This window comes from Lactuca sativa, chromosome 8, assembly GCF_002870075.4.
Source record: "Lactuca sativa cultivar Salinas chromosome 8, Lsat_Salinas_v11, whole genome shotgun sequence".
In the NCBI taxonomy this organism is placed as follows: domain Eukaryota; kingdom Viridiplantae; phylum Streptophyta; class Magnoliopsida; order Asterales; family Asteraceae; genus Lactuca; species Lactuca sativa.
In genome coordinates, this window is record NC_056630.2 from 228,111,025 (window position 1) to 228,127,420 (window position 16,396).

The 16,396-nt window shown below is 41.3% G+C and overlaps 1 non-coding gene across 1 annotated transcript; it reads left to right on the forward strand.

Annotated features, from left to right (window-relative positions):
- Nucleotides 1–1,480: 1,480 nt before the first annotated feature.
- On the forward strand, nucleotides 1,481–1,587 carry LOC111882388 (small nucleolar RNA R71). Its single transcript, XR_002847150.1, has one exon. It is a non-coding gene; the product is annotated as a small nucleolar RNA R71 (small nucleolar RNA).
- The last annotated feature ends 14,809 nt before the right edge of the window (nucleotides 1,588–16,396 follow it).

Below are 16,396 nucleotides of genomic sequence, written 5' to 3' on the forward strand. Positions count from 1 at the left end.
TCAAAGGTAATTGCTGCATCTTCCACACGAAGTGTGAGCTTTGAGTCGTGGATGTCAACTAATTCCCTTGTGGTACTCAAAAATGGTCTTCCTAAAACAATGGGAAGTTCTTCATCTTCCTTTATGTCAAGAACCACAAATTCGACTAGAAAAACAAATTTTGCCACCGTTACTAATAAGTCTTCGATGATTCCTCATGGGTATGTGGTCGAGTGATCTGCCATTTGAATGGTCATCCTTGTGTCTTGGAGCTTTGGTAATCCGAGCTTTTGGTAGAAAGAGTATGGCATGAGGTTAATGCTTTCCCCCGAATCGGCTAAAGAATTAATAGAAGTAGAGTTACCAAATTTAAAAGGCAAGGTGAGTTCACCTGGATCTCCGATCCTGATTGGTAATCCATTAAAAATTATGGTTGAACACAACTCATTAAGAACTATTGTTGAGGATTTTTCCAACTCCTTCTGATTAGTCATCACATCTTTTGCAAACTTTGGAAGTTTAGTCATCAATTTGAGGAATCGGGAATTAATCGACAGTGAGAGCACTTGTTCCATAAATTTCCTTTGCTTGGGCTCCAGAGAATACTAGATTACTCGAGAAGGGAATGGAAAAGGAGGCTGATACGAATGAAAAGACGGAATTTTTTCATCCTCTCGAGACCATGATGTGGTGAATCATCAGAGAACAATTCACTTTTTGAACTTTTTGCTTCAGGCTTCTCTTATTCCAAACACAACTTAGGTTATATTGTAGCTGTTTCATAGGTCATTATTGGCTCATAATGAACCTCTTCTTCGGTGTAGATCGCAACGACATGAGATTGTGACTTTGGGTCTTGATTTTTCGGTGGTAATCTTTCATTGACAAGTGTAGCTAGTTACCCAAGTAAAGTTTCTAAATTATTAGTGAAAGCTTGTTGATTTATCACATTGAAATCAGTAGTATTATGTCTCATTTTAGATGCTTCCATAAGTCTATGCAGTACCGACTCAAAATCCATCTTTTTTTTTCGGGTGGTGGTTGCTCTTTTTGATAGAAGCCTCTACCGGTTTGTCTATACTTTTCATCGTTTTGTTTCTCGTACTCTTCATATGGAAACCACTCCTTCTTGGGCTTCCTCCAGTCTTCAACATACTTGTCACCACTCGAGTAGAACACTTGTGCCTTCTTATTCCCATTTTCATCCAATTCACAATCCTTAGTCAAATGTGGACCACTACAATTATCACTCCCAACTATTATTGCATGGATCCTTGGTTTAGCTATGATTGCAACCAAATTCTCGTTCCCTCCATCTCCTTTTCCTCTTGTAACATCGTCTCGTGGGTTGAGGTACTCACGTGAGTGCTTTGCAAATTCTTCAATTAATTGTTTTATAGTTTTCGGCTCCTTCTTCGTCATTAGCCCTTGTGAGTGAAGAAGTTTTCTAGTGGTTACATTTACCTTATCATAGAAGATGGAAACTTCTTTTTGAACGTTAAGATCATGTTGACGGAAACTTCTAAGCAACTCCTTATATCTCTCCCATGCTTCACATAATGATTCTCCAACCTCTTGTTGAAAGTTAGCAATTTTATTTTTAAGCTTTGAAATCTTTGAAGTTGGACTAAATTGCTCAATAAAATCATCACAAAGGGTTTCCCATGTAGTAATGGATCCGGGTGGAAGAGACTTCAACCAAACTTTATGTTCACTAGTAAAATTCAACGGAAGCATCCTTAGTAACACTGGTAAAATTCATACTCTTTCCCAGCGAAAGGTATGTCCTTAATGTGACCTTTGATCTCAAATCTTCTCTCAACTAGTATCTCGGGTGGTACTAGACTAGGTCCATGTTCTTCACATATCCTCTTCTTGTAATCGCCAATCGCATTCTCATAATGTTCGTTGTCTCTTCAACCTCGCTTTTTATCGCTAAATCGTCTTATGTACTTTCTTTGGTACATGTTTTTGTATCATATCCTAGTTCTTTCTTACTTGGAGTCTTCTCAAATAGTTCGAATTTTTTGGATTTGAAAGTATTTCTTGATTCACCCTTCTTGTCTTTGTTCTTGTGGAAAGTGGATTATGTATCTTCTAGTGGAGTAAAATTTGGGGTTTTAGATCCTCGGGTCATAAATCACTAATACAAAACAAAAACAAAACAAAAATGCATAAAAGGAATAAAAATCACTAAACTAATAAGTTAACTGAAGCGAGACCACGACGTGGTGAAAATAACCACGACGTTGTTGTACCTCGGAGAGAAAAGAAAAATTAACTAGGTGCAGAAAAGTAACTTCTTGTGATTCTTACCCCACAAAAAGGATCGAATGAATAAAAGAAATTAAACTATAAACCAAATAAATTGTTCCCCAGCAACAGTGCCAAAACTTGATATGCACAAAAGTACCTATTAGTCTTTAATTTATAACCTAACAAACTCTTAATAATTATGCACCTATAGGCAGTGTACCTAGTCAGGTTATAGTTTAGCTTAGGTAAGTCGGATGTCGATCACAGGGAATGAAATTCAATTAAATAAATTAACTACTTCTAACTTAAACTATGAAACAACTACGATTAGGGGTTTTTTTTATTGATTTTTTAAGATCAGAATAACTTAATATCACCTAACAAGTAAGCAAGAAATGAAAACAATGTAACTTCAAGAATTAAAAGAATACTTCTGCCTAAATCTGATTTCACTTTAACCTATGGTTAATTTCTAATGGATAGATTATATTGATTACCAATTTACTAGCTATTTTGATCAAATATCTAGGCCTACCAATTTATGAATGACAAAGCAATGATCACGCACAAGTGAAACACCAAATTGATAATAGCACAATTAGACTATGAATGATATTAGTTACTCTCTTATGATCAAGTTAAGCAACCAAGCACTAATTAAGACTAATTATGATGTCTAACATAACTAAAGTTACTAGGTTTAATTACTTAAACTAAGATATGATTAATCCTAGCTCTAACTATTTAATGATAATAAATAACTAGGAGATAGATTCATGCAATTAATATGATAAATTAACACATAAAACCTAATTTATAAGCAATATAAACTAGAACTAAACATGCTAGGGTTTATAAATATCAAACACAAGTAAAATCAAATATAATAATCCAATATCGTAATCAACACATATGGATCAAGTTCATCTTCACCAAATAGAAATAAAAGGTGGTTAGCCTCTCTTTGCAGCAGAAAAATACAATAGATCTAAGTAAAATATGCTAGACATGAGTATAATAAGCAAACCAACTCGATCGATGTTGAATTTTTCTAAATCTTCTTCAATCCTTGAGCTTCACTTGAAATTTGATCTTATTCTGGGTTTCTAATGGTTTTTAATCGCAATTCACCTCAGAAAGTTGAATGCGTGCCCTTAATTTTGACCTAGTGTCTGAGTTTTTATAATTGTATCAATCTAATCACCACGTCATGGTGACTGTCACCACGACGTGGTCTTCGAGTAAATCTCATGTCTGCCAAATCAGCCTGATGCGTAGCGAATATTCCACCCGCCACGTCATGTTCATATCACCACGACATGGTCTCCAGTCATCTTCTTTTCTTCTTTTGTTTTAGCTCCTGTTTCATGCTTCCATCTCCTCGTATGCTCCTTTTTTTTTCCCGAGCAAGTCTTCATCGCGCAAAACATATTTTAAATATAATAAGTATCTTTTGTTCCATATTTAGCATACTTGTATCTAAAAGTATTAGAAATATGCATTAAATATGTAGTTAATTATGTACATACCAACTACGATCCGTATCTCTTGCTCAAAATGATGTATGCGACAAAGGGATGACTGATTACTTACCTGATACACCAATTGTAGCTTTGTGCTTTTAAGGAACATGATGTTTGTAACAAAGGGATGGCTGATTACTTACCTGATGCATCAATTGTAGCTTTGAGCTTTTGGGGAATTAAGTTAGGGTGCAAAGTCACGCTTGGATGTAGAATGTTAGGCTTACCTTCTTGTATGTGTAAATAGGTTGAGTCTTTTCCTATAATTAGGAAGTGAGTGACTCCCATTATGCAAGGAACCATTTGGAGTGTTAGGCCAGAGAGAGAATTTGTACAAAACCCACTTTGTATGTTCTTTCTAGATCTAATATGAGCTTAACAATATTTATTTACTCTATGTGTTCTTGAGTTCGTATGATGATTCACTAGATATTTTCTTATTTCACACATTCCATCATAAACAACACCACTACAATTGGAATTAGAGATGGTTTTCTTGATTAGATCAAGAATTGACCATGGTGGCATTGTGGATTTGGTGATTCTTCTTTTTGATATTTGATCTTCGTGTTTTAGAGTGTTTGGATTCTAGAAATCGAATTCATCTTTGATTCTATTCATAATTCGATTTTCTTCACTAGAATTCAAGTGATTTTTGATTTCTCTCTCTAGAAAACCCATTCACAATCACTTTCTCTCTCTATAAAAACTCAAGATCTTATCGATTGATCAAATATGGTGGACTTGCCATATGATTCTTGGGTTGTGATCGTTGAAGATGTCAAATACAAAGTCAACGAAAATCAATTTTATGGGTTATTGTTAAGTGTGTTGATTTCATGGAGTAATCAAGTTTCTTATGGAGGTTTTAAGGATGATCATGGAAGCTTGATATTTCAATCACTTTTTAGGATTGAATGGTTGGCTGAAATTGCCTTGTCCATGTTAGTCCTTAGTAGAATTCAAAAGGAAGGAGAAGAAAGAGATTAGTTTAATAAGAAATACATTTCTCTTATTGAAAACCCGAATGATCTTCTTGCTCTTAAGTTTGTTGAAGTTCAAGACTATGGAGTTCACCGTGATGTTCTTGATGTTCATGATAAGAAGATTCAAGTTGATTCTCATGAAGATGAAAAAGTTTTTTGCTCCATTGGAGTTCAAACCAATGATATTTTGTGTTCTTGTGATTTGTTTGAAGGAATGATTCCTTATCGGAAGTCGGTGATCCAAGAAATTCACAAGTATCAAACTCCAAAAGATTTGATTCAAACTTGCAAAGTTGAAGTTGTCAATAATGAAGGTGTCCTTGAAATCAAATCTGCAACATGCAAAAAGATGAGAAAGAAAAAGAAGAAGATGATTAAACGAACAAGTGGGTTTATTCACAAAAATCGTCAAATGTTGTTGTGCATCCAAAATTCATGAATCAAATTTGGGTTCCAAAGCTACAATCTCCAAATGTTGCATTAAATTTGAAGTCAAAATCCGAATGTGTTGGTGGTTCTTTTGAAGATGTTCTTGGATTGTTGAAGAACACGAAGAACGAGTTGTATATCACGCATAATGGGTGGTAGAATATTCAAATCAGAGATTTTCTCGTTCCAACAAAAGAACCAATATCTTCTAAATTTGATTCGTTCGTTGAAAGTGGAACTCGGTTCGTCAAAAAGGTATCACAAATTCTCAAATGGATTCCAAAACATTCTTGATTACGATTCATTCTTTATGTTTTTCGTTTTTGATCGATTTGTCTCATTGGATCGAATTCATTTCAACCCCGTTGATTGATCCAATTATTTTTATTTAGATCAAAATTCCAAAAATCAAAATCATTTTATCAAATTCGAAATTCACTGTTCATCATTCTTTTATTTTGAAATTCATTGTTCATTGTTTAATCCAAGCCCATTCCTAACAATTATTTGATCCGATATTGTTGATTCAAAGTCAAATTGTTGAACTCGTCATGTTGGGATCATGATGTTGCATCTTGGGCTCATTCCTTTTAGCCTAGTTTTGTAACCGGTTTGGGCTTGTCCAACCGTGCATTATTTTATTCTAGGGTTTTAGTATTTAAGGTGCATGCATGCATCCTTTGTTAGGAACGCTTTTGATAATTCTCATTATAGTATTGTAAACCCTAGCTTGCCTCTACAGTGGAAGTTCTTAATCGAGCTCTGGTGAGGCATGACTATGTTTGAATCATAAGCCTTATATTGATTCTATATTGTGTTCATTGTCCCGTTTGATTTAATAGTTTGTTCTTCATTGATTTACTTGTGAAAGATCTAAATGATCAAGAGATTATATCTCATCAATTGGTATCAGAGTAGGAGGCTGTGTAATTCATATACATCTCTTTTTTCGAAGAAGTTATTAGGGTTTTTCGCGCTGATTGATATTAATTGAGCCGTCATTCCTCATTGGTGTATCTCATTAATTGTTGATCTTTCCCTAACTATAAATGACAAGTCTGATCTTAAACAGTTTATCAATCAAACATCTTCACAATGTCTATGGACGATTCACAATCCAATCCGATAAATATATCTAATAACATTGGATCAACAACAAGGATTCCAATCCTATATACTCAGGATTATGAAGTCTGGACGCACCACTTCGAAGATTATTGTAACATCCCGAAATTCAGATAAAGCTATTTAACCCTTCTCCCTTTCCAAGTTGTCAAGTTAAGTCCTTTAAGTATATGTTACGCTTGTGAGTATGCTGCGCGTGCTCGCACGCTTATTTTGGACGCGGAGTTGCCTGGGTCCGCTGGGTGTACCCAGGTTACACCGGGCGTAATATGTCCAGATGTAAACCCTGATTTGGGGCTTGAGCACTATAAAAGGAATGCTATAGCTGCAACCTCAGCCTCCATTCCAGAGAGAAAAACCCTAATAGAGATAGTGCCTTCGTTTTTAGCAAGTGTGTTGGTGTTCTAAGCTTCTAGTGTCATTTCAAGGTGGTGGAAGGAAAGTAGAGGTCATTTTGGAGGCTAGAAGCTTGTGGGAAATAGTAGATATGAGCTTTTCAGAGGTTGGAGGTTCTTCCTGAGCTAAAATGCTCAAACCTTGCCTTGTTATTTGAGTTATGTGCTTCTTGGACCAATTTCTAGGGTTTTTGGTCCCAAGATGGAGACTTTATGAGCAAATGGTCTCTATTGACCAAGATCTATCATATTTCTGGTCTATAAGTGTTGTATGTTCATAAAAATGCAAACTTGGACGTAAAGATGGAGCCATGCATGAAATCTAGACGTTTGGAGGGAAAAGGAAAGAGGTTTGAGGGTGTAGGGACCTTTACAGCCATGCAAAGGCTTAATGGTTCCGACTTTATGGATTAAGTGGTTGTAAGAGAGTCAGATCTGGAAGTTGAAGGAGTGTCTTAATCGTTTAAGACCAAAATCTAGGAAATGACTGAACTGGGACTTACACTGGGCGTAACTCCCAGTACGCGCAGCGTAATGGGTTGAAGCCCCGATTGTGGTTCGCTGGCGTACGCCCCGTGTACAGAGAAGGTACGCGCCGCGTACTGCCTTCTGTTGAATTTCGTTGACTTGTAGGGTTTTGGTCAACCTTTGGACTTTTGGGTTAGGGAGGGTTAAAATGGTCTTTTACCCTTCTATGGAAATTATAGAGTGGATTTAATCTAGCCTTTGAGAGCCGTTATTTCTTTGTGAGTATTGTTATGTGTTTAGGCGGGGGCTAGACCAGTCTAATCGAGTACGAGACTATCCGAGATACCGAGGTGAGTCTTCTCACTATACTGTACCTGGAAGGGTACCTATGTGTGACCAGAAGGTCTTGTATGCTATGAGATGTATGTGTTATATGTTATGTGATATGTATGTGTTATGTATGTTATGTATGGTATGGACAGGAAGGTCAAGATGATATGGACCGGAAGTTCAAGAAGGTATGGACCGGAACGTCGATACGGGTAGGACCGGAACATCTATCGGAGTTCGGGACAGAAGTTCCCTGAGACACTCGGATCGGAAGATCCCATAGAGTTATTGCCTGGAAAGGCGTATGTGTGGTATGTGGTATTCTGGGGAACTCACTAAGCATTTATGCTTACATTGTTGTGTGATGTGTTTCAGGTACTAGTGACGACCGCGGGAAGGTGCCGACATGATCAGTACACACACGAGGAGTTTTACATGTTATGATCTTGGGATGTAATGTTATGGGTTGGTATGTGATACAATGATATTTTTATAACTATTATGAATGAAAGAATGTTTTTAATAAGTGAAAAATTGTTTCGAAATTTTATGTCGTTACAAGTTGGTATCAGAGCCTTGGTTTGAGGGATTCGGGTGCATCTTTGGATGAATCTGAAGTCAAACTGAGGATTTGAGAAAGTTTTCATAAAATAAACAATTTTTCTAAAAGAGTAAAAGGTTTTGAGGAAGACAGAACGGAGCAGTGTGTGTACGATCAGCCAGCGCCCGAACGATGGTTTCCCAAAATACCCTTACACTATGTGTTATGAGATATGTTATGATATGATATGCATGCTAGAGTTGGCTAGGTATTCATATTAGGACTAGAGTGGCCTGATTTTGTGATGCCTTAGCCTAAGAAGGATTGTGCTGCTATGTGATGCTTGAGAGCGAGTAGGTAGCAGTGAGGGTTGATAAGAGGTCTACCGAAGGGTAGCCTATGCCAGTGAGATATAGAGTACTTTTGATCTGGGATCCATGAAGGAGGAGTTAGGGTGAATACTGATGCGGTGTAGTAAGAATCCTTTGGGTACTAAGGAACAAGTAGGGTCAAGGGTAGCGCCCGTACTACCGAAGACACCAGAGTAGTGCGCACTTTAAGTAAGAATCTTTTGGGTACTAAGGAACAAGTAGGGTCAAGTTATCGAGTGCGAGCATGCTCGAGCGAGTCTTTGATATTATTATGTTATATTTCAGAGACATCATGGTTGGGACGCGCCACAGACCTGAGGCGGGTGGTGTGAGTGATGAGGAGCTTCGACAGATGATCCACGATGAGGTGGCGACAGCGATTAGGGCCAAGATTCCGGAGATGTTTGGTCCACACTAATTGACACTTTCGATGAGCGGTACGCCGCGGTGACTGAGGTTGCTGCTGCTGCAGCTACCACAGCTGTGGTTGCTGCCAGGCCTCAGGGAGGTGATTCGTTGTTGTTTCGGGAGTTCAGCAACACGAAGCCACCCGAGTTTGATTGGACGTAGGATCCAATCGCTACGATGAAAAGGATTGCTAATATTGATGGATGCTTCTATACGTGTTCATGTACGGAGCATCTGAGGGTTCGGTTCACGTTGAACCAGCTTCGCTTGGGAGCAAAGGACTGGTGGAAGTTCGTGACGACAAGCTTCACAGTTGTAGAGATTTCTGAGGTGACCTGGGAGAGGTTCACCACCATGTTCAGAGATGAGTATGTTCCCCCGGTGGAGAGGGAACGGTTGGTTCAGGTGTTCTTGACCCTCAAGCAGGGTACTGATTCAGTTACTGTGATTACCAGGATGTTTCATGAGAGGGCGATGTGTTGCCCTGAGCAGGCACGTATGAGCCGGTATTTGGGCATTCCGAGGAGAGACATTCGGGAGTTCGTGTAGAACTTGACGTACTGGACATTTGCTGAGCTCCAGGAAAATACCCGGAAGAAGGAGATTGAGTTGGAGACTCAGGCCAGGGAGGAGGCCGAGTCTCAGAGGATGGATCGGTGGCCGGCTCAGTCTCAGCCGGCGGCCACGCGGACCAAGTCCGCTTATTTGAGGACTGGAGGCCAGAAGGGCCGCACTTGTGGCAAGTGTGGCAAGGGACATGATGGGGTCTGTCGATCGAGTGCTTTCCTCAAATGTGGCAAGGAGGGGTATATCGCCAAGGATTGTACCAAGGGATTTATGGTTTGCTTTCATTGCAAAAAGACTGGCCATCGGAAGGCCGAGTGTCCGCAGTTGCATCAGGGGACAGCACATGGATCTGCGCCTGCTGCTAGGGTTACCGAGGTTCGGCCAGTGAAGGCCGAGGCACCGAAGCCTCGTGGGAGAGCTTTCCAGTTGACAGTGGAGGAGGTCCATGCAGCGCCCGATGTTGTGGCTGGTACGTATTCTTTATTTATTTTTGTTGAGTTCAGATATTGTGCTTATATGATGATGTGCGTAGATACTTTTCTTGTGAATTTTGTACCTGCTTTGGTGTTATTTGACTCGGGTGCGAGTCGGTTATTTGTTTCCTTGACATTTGGTCAGCACATTAGTATCAGATGAGAGGCGTTGAGTCGACCTTTGTGAGTTTCTATAGCTGACAAGCGAGCGATGTATGCTAAGGATGTGATTCGAGGATGTATACTTGAGATCTTCAGTGTGGAGTTCCCGATAGATCTGATCCCGATTTCTATGGGGGACGTATGTGTTATAGTGGGCATGGATTGGTTGAGCCGATTTGGAGCTGTTATAGAGTGCGAGCGTCAGTTGGTGACGATACGAGACCCTAGTGGGGGAGTACTTACGGTGTACGGCGAGGGTACCCGGTGCGGGTCAACGTTTTGTCCGGCTGCCAGGGTGAGACAGAGTTTGCAGCTGGGCTGCAGCGGGTTCGTAGCCTATGTGATGGACACGCGAGTGGTCGCTGGGAGGCCGAGTTTGATTGATAAGGTTCCGATAGTGTGTGAGTTCCCGGGTGTTTTTCCTGAAGAATTGTCGAGCGTGCCTCCCGAGAGGCAAGTGGAGTTCCGTATCGATTTAATTCCAGGAGCAGCGCCTATCGCAAGGCGCCTTATCGCCTTGCGCTGCCAGAGATGCAGGAATTATCCTCGCAGCTTCAGGAGCTGCTAGGGAAGGGGTTTATTCGACCGAGTAGCTCGCCATGGGGAGCGCCGATCCTTTTTGTCAAGAAAAAAGATGGTTCACACCGGATGTGCATTGATTACCAGGATTTGAACAAGTTGACGGTCAAGAACCGTTATCTGTTACCGAGGATCGATGATCTGTTCGATCAGTTGCATGGGGCGTCTTGGTTCTCCAAGATAGGGCGTCTTGTTACCGAGGTCGGGTTATCATCAGATGAGGGTTCGGGATGAAGATATCCAAAAGATGGCATTCAGAACTCGTTATGGGCATTACGCGTTCGTGGTGATGCCTTTTGGGCTCACCAATGCACCAACAGCGTTCATGGATCTCATGAACAGGGTGTGCAGGCTGATGCTGGATCGGTCGGTGATCGTGTTCATTGATGATATTTTGGTGTATTCGAGATCTAGAGAGCAGAATGAGGAGCATTTGAGGGAGATCCTTGGAGTTCTGAGATCGGAGAGGCTTTATGCCAAATTCTCCAGCTGCGAGTTCTGGTTACGAGAGGTCCAGTTCTTAGGGCATCTCATCAACCAGAATGGGATTTTGGTCGATCCGGCCATGATTGAGGTGGTCATGAGGTGGGAGGTGCTGAGATCGCCCACCAAGGTCAGGAGCTTTCTAGGATTGGCTGGCTATTATCGGAGATTTATCAGGGATTTCTCCAATATTGCCGTGCCACTCACCAGGTTGACCCGGAAGGGTGTTTCTTTTTCATGGGGTCCGGAGCAACAGACCTCGTTTGAGACACTTCGCCATAGATTGTGCGAAACCCCGGTGCTAGCCCTCCTGGAAGGGATGGAGGATTTTGTGGTGTATTGTGACGCATCAATATCGGGGTTGGGTGCAGTACTTATGTAGAGGGGGCATGTGATAGCTTATGCATCGAGGCAGCAGAAGCCTCATGATACGAGGTATCCTACCCACAATTTGGAATTGGGGGCTGTGGTGTTCGCCCTCAAGATCTGGCGACACTATTTGTATAAGGTTCGGTGTACCATCTACACGGACCACAAGAGTTTGAAGTATTTGATGGGTCAGCCCAATCTAAATATGCGCCAAAGGAGGTGGCTGGATGTGGTAAAGGATTGTGATTGTGAGATCCTGTACCACCCGGGCAAGGCTAATGTCGTAGCTGATGCCTTGAGCCATAGGGCGGAGAGCTCCCCGATTCGTGATATTTGTATGCGGTTGACAGTGACGACTCCGGTGTTGGACACCATTTGGGAGGCCCAGGCGGAGGCTATGAGACTAGAGAACCGCAAAAGGGAGAGAGTGATTGGGCAGGTGTCGGAGTTCGTTACCGATAGTCGCGGGCTGATGACCTCTCAGGGTCAAATTTGGGTGCGATATGCAAGCGGAGCGCGCACCACTTTGATGGAGGAGGCGCATAGATCGAGATTTTCTATACATCCCGGGGCCACTAAGATGTATTTGGATTTGAAAAAGGAGTATTGGGGGCCATGTATGAAGAGGGATGTAGCATGGTTTGTTGAGACGTGCTTAACCTGTCGCAGGGTTAAAGCCGAGCACCAGCGACCACATGGCATGATGCAGCCACTGGAGGTTCCCCAATGGAAGTGGGAACAAATTTCTATGGATTTCATCACCATGTTGCCGAGAACCGCAAGGGGTGTTGACGCAATTTGGGTGATCGTCGACCGGATGACGAAGAGCGCTCACTTTCTTGCTATCAGTGAGAGCTTTTCTGCTGAGAGGCTAGCAGAGTTGTATGCGAGAGAGGTGGTATCGCAGCATGGGGTACCGATCTATATATTATTGGATCGTGATGTACGTTTTACTTCCAGGTTCTGGAAGACGTTCCACAAGGAGTTGGGCACGAGGCTATATTTCAGTACCGCTTACCACCCACAGACGGACGGACAGTGTGAGCGGACGATTCAGACACTCAAAGACATGCTTCGGGCATGTGTGTTGGACTTCGGAGGGAGTTGGGACATGTATCTGCCTTTGGCTGAGTTTTCCTATAACAATAGTGTCACACCCCCAAAACCGATGAACGGCGTAAACGTTCTGGGGTGGAGGACGTCATGTACATTATCATAACAATGCAAAGTAGTAAACAAGCAACAACATCATCCATTTCATTAATAATTTAATTTCATACAAGTGTGTTCTGTCAAGTTATATAGACACCAAAAATTATATACATCAAAATAAAAGAGGAGTCTTGAACTAGCTCCTTCTTCTCAAAACCTGGCACCTGTACCTGTCTACTGGTGACCTGAGAATACAAGTTATTTTGAAAGCGAGTATCAGCTTTAACGATGGTGAGATCATAAGTATATTAGTGTCTGTGTTTGTATGAAAGCATTTGTTAGATGTTTGTAAGGTGTGATGTATAAGTTTTGTGAAGTTTGTATTTGTTTGAACTCTCCTAGAAAACCCTATGTTTTCTACTAAAAGTAGCCTTCTACCAAGGCATCTAGTATTCTGTGTGTGTGTCTCATGTAAGAGTGTGTACTTTCCCGAATCCAACTATCATTAACCAAAAATATAGTTTTTTTACATTACCGTGCATCGTGTGCATGTTCACGAAGTGAATGTAATGGGAAAAATATTATAGTGTCGTAGTGTTGTATTAAGTAACTACTGCTGTACTAACTACCTTAAGCAATTGTAAATTTTAAGGTAACATGTGATCGGCCTGTATCTTGCTACCGACTCAATAGTAAAACGACAATGTAAGATGCCGTAGAAATGACGTTTGGCACCCGTAGACTTGCAAGTCCTACTATAGCGAGCAACAAGGTGTAGGATAGTCAATCCAGTATAGATCTATACACAAACTCTTACACTCCCCAATTAAGGAGATTCTGGTACAAAAACAGTCACGGAAGGTAGTGCGATGCCCTGTTTAATGGCTCACATAAATGTGTTAATGTATATGTAATGTATATGTTTGCTAGCTGTATTGTGACTTCTCTCTCTGTCTAGCGTGTATGTTTGTTTCTCGACATAGTGTCTATTGTTTGTTTCTGGTCATAGTGTTAACATGTTTGTATACCCTTGCTACCAAAGGGCATTGTATCTTTTGACTCATGTATGAACTAACTCATTGTAGGTTTCATTGTTCTATTAATAGTATTAGTATCTTCCTAAACTACTCCTATAGTAGTTTACTAGCAATGTATGATCATGTTTGTGTACCCTTGCTACCCAAAGGTATAGAACTGATTGAAGGAACTTTTATGACTATGTAAGTATACATGATATACAACTAATATTTAAACGACCTTCGGAGGGATAACCAATGCCCTAAAGCCACATCCAAACAAGGAAAAGGAATTAAAGCGAGCTGGCATTCCTAAGTCTTTTAAACATTTCTTATATAATTATACATACATAGACATGCATTTGACAATATATAAGTATTTAACTTGTATCCCCCCCCCCCATAAAAGCATTTAAAAACATTTAAACCATTGATTAAGGGGTTTGAACTCACCTGTAGTGAGTGGTTTGGATGAAAGTGTCGGATAGGTTGCTATGTGTCAAGCTGAGACTTGAACACACATGCAGATCCTATTTAACATATAATGATACATATATGAATATCATTAGTGTTTAAAACAACTAATTATTGAATTGGACCACCTTAGGGACTAGTAAACACTTATATTGAAGTGTTACAACCATATATGATTGTATGAAGGGGGTATATGGCTTTGCAAGGGAGTTTATGGCCGAAATACACACTATATGTGTGTGTGCGGCCAGGTGTGCGGCCATACATGGCGTGTGCGGTTGGGTGTGCGGCCATACATGGTGTGTGCGGCCTAACACCTAGTGTTCTTGGTGTTCTTGGCTAAAGATGTTACCTTGTATGAAGATCCTCAAGGAGATTTGGATGATACTTGAGAGGATTTTCGGGTCCTAGCTTTGTTGAAGTGTAGAAAAGTGTTCCAAATGGCTAAGTGTTGAATATATAGGAGGGAGTGTGCGGTTGGGATGGGTGTGTGGCCGCACACTCTTGTGTGCGGCCGCACACACCTTGTGTTGGTGTGATTGGCTCAAATGCAAGGCGATACACCCACAATACTTATCCCACGACTCAAATGCAAGGCGATACACCCACAATACTTATATCGATCTCGTCGAATGGAATTACAAGAGTCTCATCGGACAGACACTTTTTCAAGTTCGAGACGTGGAAAGTAGAATGTACGTTACTGAGTTCGTTCGGTAAGTTTAGTTTGTAAGCTACACGGCCGATTCTTGCGAGAATCTCAAAAGGCCCAATGTACCTTGGATTTAGCTTTCCACACTTTCTGAAGCTTATCAAGCCCTTCCAGGGTGAGACCTTCAATAGAACACGGTCACCCACCTGAAATTCCAACGGTTTCCTACGTTTATCAGCGTAGCTTTTCTGTCGGTCTCTGGAGGCTTTCAATCATTCGCGGATCTGAACGATCTTCTCCGTCATTTCCCGTATGATTTCCAGACCCGTGAGAGTGCTGTCAGGAACTCATCCTTTAGCTAACTGGGTATCACCCACCTCAGCCCAGTATAGAGGGTATCTGCACTTTCGGCCATAGAGGGCCTCGTGTGATAATTGTTGCTGTAGGAAAATTCGACAAGGGGTAAATGAGTATCTCATGCTTTCCCAAATTCTATCACACAGGCTCGCAACATATCTTCCAAGGTTTGGATAGTTCTCTCACTTTGCCCGTCGGTATGTGGATGGTAGGTTGTACTCATGTCCAGCCTAGTTCCTAGGGAACTTTGTAACGACTGCCAGAATCTCGAAGTGAATCTACTATCTCTGTCCAAGATAATGGATAAAGGAACACCGTGAAGTCGTACAATCTCTCTAATGTAAGTTCTTGTAAGTTTCTCCATCTTGTCTGTTTCTTTGATTGGCAGGAAGTGCGTAGACTTGGTCAATCTGTCGACGATGACCCATATATTATCAAGTCCACCCGTTGTCTTGGGCAACTTGGTTATGAAATCCATAGTTATCCGCTCCCACTTCCATTCCAGTATCTCAGGCTGTTGTAATAGACCGGAGGGTTTCTGGTATTCGACCTTGACCTTTGCGCAAGTAAGGCATTTACTCACGAAGTTAGCAATCTCTGCTTTCATGTTAGGCCACCAATATAACTTTTTGAGATCCAGATACATCTTATCTGAACCCGGGTGCACGGAATAACGAGTGTTGTGCGACTCGTTCATGACCAAGTCTTTGAAACCACTGAGTTTCGGGGTCTAGATCCGGTCCATGAAATAATAAGCTCCGCCACCCTTAACCTCCAAGTTCTTATCCATTCCTCTTAGGGATTCACCCGCCACATTTTCAGGCTTCAAAGCGTCGAACTGAGTTGCCTTAATTTGTGTGGACAAGTGTGAATGGATAGTCATAGTCAATGATTTGACTCTACGATTAGAATATTCCTTCCGACTCAGGGCGTCAGCTACTACGTTGGCTTTACCCTGATGATAACGAATTTCGCATTCGTAATCACTGAATAGCTCGACCCACCATCGTTGTCTCATGTTGAGCTCCTTCTGGTGGAATATGTGTTGTAAGCTCTTGTGGTCTGTGAAGATAGTGCTTTTCGTTCCATACAAGTAATGTCTCCAGATCTTCAGAGCAAACACAACTGCTCCTAGTTCAAAATCGTGGGTCGTGTAGTTGACCTCATGTGTCTTTAGCTGTCTCGAGGCATAGGTGATGACCTTACCTCGCTGCATCAGAACACATCCGAGTCCTTGATTCGACGCATCACAATAGACGACAAAGTCTTCTATTCCTTCTGGAAGGGATAGTATTACTGCG